Source organism: Euleptes europaea, chromosome 5 (genome assembly GCF_029931775.1).
Source record: "Euleptes europaea isolate rEulEur1 chromosome 5, rEulEur1.hap1, whole genome shotgun sequence".
Taxonomy (NCBI): domain Eukaryota; kingdom Metazoa; phylum Chordata; class Lepidosauria; order Squamata; family Sphaerodactylidae; genus Euleptes; species Euleptes europaea.
This window is the reverse complement of record NC_079316.1, coordinates 38,697,890-38,702,819: the sequence shown is the minus strand read 5'-3', so window position 1 is coordinate 38,702,819 and position 4,930 is coordinate 38,697,890.

The window sequence follows — 4,930 nt, the reverse complement described above, 5'->3', positions numbered from 1 at the left end:
TTGTTCCAAAGATATTGCCTCATTTTATCAACTGCTTACAAAAACTTTCATAGGAAACAGCAAGAAATTATAGAAGTCAGGATTCAGGTTCAGGTTATACAGCAGACACACAAAATGAGACATTCAATAAGATATTAAATTGGATTCTGGACTTGAGGTAATGGGGATGGTGGGGTGTCACTCCTTACTAGGTTTTGAAAAGCTCATACCCTGCCAGAAATGTTGTTAGTCTTTAAGGTGCTATTGGACGCTTGCTCATTTCTGCTTACTTGGTTTAACTCTCTAACATGCTGTGATCTCGTTTTGGCCACCTCAAAGACACACCTCAAGGGCATATTAGTACACCTGTACATCTATTGCTTCAGATAGCTCAATCCAGCAATTCCAATCATACAGGCCAAGGCTAAGCCTTGTGGAAAGGCATAATGTGGCCACTCTGCACTTTGTATGTAGAAACGTTTGTTCCAGGTCATGCAAAAATTGCACGAAGGGCAAATCATTGCTTAATTTCTTAACTGATGCTGGGGGCCAGACATGGCAAGGAACTATGCCCTTGATTCCTTCATCAAGTTCTTTCTGGAACCTGATTATGCTTGCAGAGTAAACTAAATTCTACTCATGCTTCTGGACACACTTTCTTGTTTTGTTATGATTCCCTGTGTTCTAAGGCTCAAGGTGAAAGCTGGTACCAAAGCTAAGCAGAAGCCATAGTCAGACTTATTAAGTTTAAATGAAGCAAGAAGTCCTTAGTTCTTCTCTTCCTCATTTCATAGCTATCTGCATTTCATTCTGGCTTTGGAAAGACCATTAGTGTTTGGGGTACAGAAGCAAATGGCCAGTGGGGATCCAAAGGGGTGGACTGCTTGGTTTTATCCAGTGCTCAAGCTCCATCTAGGGTCATGCTTTAAGAACAGCCTGAGAAGGCTTTACATCTCCAAATACCACAGTGATATTTTACTTTGAAAGTCAAAACATCTTCCAGAACAAAACTGCTGTAAGAACTGTCAGGCAAAGCTGTCATCAGAAATGATTCCTTTCTGTGGGCAGACATCCTCCTCCTGTACTATGATCAGGGAGCTAAGTACAGCAGTTGATATGTAGTAATCAACCTAATGATTGTCTAATAGCTCAGTTAGGAAAGAGTGCAATCCTAAACAGAGTTACACCCTTCTAAGCTCATTGACTTCAATGGACTTAGAAGGGCTTGACATTGCTTAGGACCGACTACGCTGTTAATCATGGACTATGATTCCAATAGACTTGCTCTGAAATCCAAGCCTCGAAGAAATGCACCTTGATTACATGTGTTTTTAAGACCTAATTGCCTTTTTAAAGACTTCTTGATTTTTAAAAATGATAATATAGACAGCATAATAACAAAACTATAGTGACACGAAAAGATATTTAGATATTAACAGGTGGTCCCTTCCAACTCTATGATTCTATAAAATGCCAACTTCATAAAATGGTAGAAAGAAAATATACATACACTTCTAAGGAACAGCATATACAATTGCAACGTTTGTTAAATATCATAACCAGAAATCTTTAGTGCATCTTGATCCTATGCATGGTGTGATCCTATGCATTTCCAAGAGATGTGTTTCTATGCCACCGCCCTAAGCTTCAGGTATCGGTGTCTTTTATGGGATCCTGAAGATGACTGGAGTTGGTAGTTTATAGTGTTATTGTAACTTACTTTATAAAGATATCAGGTAATGTATTTATATAAATTAATGTTTCCTCCAACATCTGTTCCACTGAGTTTTCTGTAGAAACTTATCCCAAGTAAGTGTGCCTAGGGTTGCAACAAATCTTGTGCACCCTTACTGGGGAAGAAGCCCAACTGAACAAAGTAAGACTTATTCCTGAGTAAACTTACATAGGATTTTGTTATAAAATCAATCCGTATTGCAATTGTGTTTTAATAATTTTATTCTTTTCTGTATTGTACAAAAATAAAATTACTGACATGTGTTTGCAGTAATACACTCCATAAACCAATTTCCTATCCATCTCAACAATGAACACTAAGTGAATTTTTTTCAACAAAGAAAAATGTAGTCAAGAAGAAAAAAGAATCAGTACGCTACAGAGAATATAATGAGTACGACAGATAAAATGAACAAATATGATCTTCCCAGTGGACCCTAACATATTTGATTAGCTGTGTTCTATCATCCTTACAAGAACAGAGCTCTATTAAATTAATAAATGGTTTTAAATGCTTTGTGACAAATCTACCAAATTTCTCTGAATTAAAACAAAAAAAGAGTTAGAAAATTGAGGAGAAAAATTGTAGGTAGCCATGTTGGTTTAAGGAAAGATTCTTTAAACCCCAAACAATCATGTAATACTTTTTTAATTAGGACTAATTAAAATATCACAAACAAGTGAAAGTTTTCAGGTTCCTAGAACTCGTCATCAGGCTGTATGCTAAGTAGAAAAAGGGGGGGAGAGTAGAAGAGAAAAGCTGTTTCAGGTGCATGCTAGAAGAACTTGGTCTACAGTTTATAGCTTTATTTAAAAGGTCTCCAGGAGGTGTTACAGCTTTAATTATATTACATGGTGATGGGCAGAAGAAAGAAGTCTAGAGGCAGCAGAGAATCCTGAATGAAGAAAGACAGACAGAATATCTCCCTTTGAGATATAAAATTCAGCAGTTCATCACACCCCCAATTCTATGCCCTAAAGGCCAGATGGTATCCACTCCTCATTCTGAGATTGAACTCTGGAAAGTGGAATAAGCCCCAAAGACATTTTATGCAGCCTGCACACGGTTTTTAATTTCCTATTGACCTACAGACTGTGAGCGAGACCCACCTATCCTCAGGTGCCACCCGGATAATGAGTTCCAGCGGCTTGACTTCATTAAGACATACCTAGAAGCAAAATTATTGTTTGGTACTATCTGACTGCTGGCTGAGCACACTTAAGTAGCAGCTGAAGACAGAGCTGGCAGTGGGGGTTCCAGAGGACAGGGCTTCAGGAGATGAAATTGCAGGAAGACATAAAATGGGAAGAGGCAGCGTCCTTGCTTTTTCTGCTATCACCATTGCTACTGTTGAATTGAGCACTATAACATTTACTGTGCTTGAAAACACTATTAAAGGAGCAAGGGGATAGTTAGGTCCCCACCAAAGCCATGAGACCAATAGGATGGAGCCTGATGATGTCATGGGTGGGACCTCATGATGTAGAACTGCCAGGTTGTCTCCTGTGGCAGGCAACCTCTCATCCCCATGTGCTGGGCTCCCCTCACTGCTCGATGGAGCAACAGTAGTAAAAATGGTGGGGAACTAACATTGTACAGCACTGTGATGTCACTTCCAGTTGAGTACCCAGAAGTGTGTCATGGCATCATGTGATGCTCTAGGAATTTCCCAAATCTCTATGGATTTTACCATAGAGAAGTGCCACCACAGAGTTACATGACATCAGTTTCCCCTTTCTCCATCCCCCCATACTCCCAAGGGTTGCCAGTGGAAAGATGGCAACCCTATGACGATGTCACATTGGGAGGCTTCCAACCACCTTTCAAGGAGTCTTTCTTCAACTTAATTAGCTGTTAGTACAACAAAAGAGTTTGGAAGAAAGCTTCCTAGGCTGGCTGAAGGCTTTGAACTTTGGTCAGTGGAATGAGACGATATGGGTAGAATCCATCTCATTGAATAACAATGGTCCTCACACCACTAGAAGTTGTAAAATGTACACAAACCTTGGGCTTTGAAGAGATGGACTATTCACCATACAAAAAACAAATGTGAAAATAACAGTGCACTTAAAATATAGTTCAACTGTTATTTCCAGATTATTACCTCCAATCGCCAATTTATAAGCACAGTTGTTACCCAAAGGAGGCATTAATAGATGCTGTAAAAGAAGCCATCAAGAGTGTTAGCTAGCTGATGCCCTGGAGAATCTAACACTACCCCTAAGGTCCTGACAATCACAAAGCCTGAATCACAGGGCCAAACCCTAGTACCTGGAAGTCCTAGCATTGATAAAGGGAAATTCATATTTTGCAAACTATTTTTGGAATGGACTCGAGAACTCAGTTTGAGTATCTAAAATTGGCCTATCCATGTCCCATCTAAAAATACCATTATAGACTGATGTTTAGTTTTCTTTTTAAACGAGGTTCATTTGATAGGTAATCTAGTATGTGAGGGCCTAAAATCATGGAACCTGCATAAATGTATTATGTCTTTATAATGCGTGTGTAATGTTTTCCCTGGACACTTGCCAAAGCCATTCAGTGGCTTTGCAAGGCCAGCTGTGTAACAGTTCAAGAAATGAGTGGACAGTCTGCCATTGCTACAAGGATGTATCTTCGACAATAAATTTGGATTAAATATCTGTTATTGGAGTGTGTCAGGCTTGTGCCAGAAGCACTCTGGAAATGTCTAATACCAATAAATGAGCATTGTTCGGAGTTAGCAAGAGGAATTCTAAATAAGGCTGTCCATCATTCCATAGTGATCTCTTTACCATATTACAGCTCATAATAAATAAGTCATCTCACTCCTTGGTTCCATTGGCTCAAGTAAGTACACACACATGAGCTGGCTGAATGACTGTTTAAGTCACAATGTGTTCATTCATAGAGGAGCCAAAGACATGCAGGAAATCTGATATCAAGGACTGAATTCATAACCTACATATGCTAATTAAAGTTTTGAAGGCTTCAGTTCCTGAAAATGTCTTCAGTTAATAGTGAACACTATAGAATTGTTCCATTCTCAATTATATTTCATCTGTCTAAAGATGTTTATTATTGTTGTGATATAAAGGCTTTCTTTTCTAACATACCAAAGACTTCCCCTCCTTTATTTGGAATCTTGCTAGGACATGAGAACTCCTCATGAGTCCCTCATGCATTTTTTCCTTATGCTCAGCTTCTGTACAGTGAATTTGGACAGGATCAGAA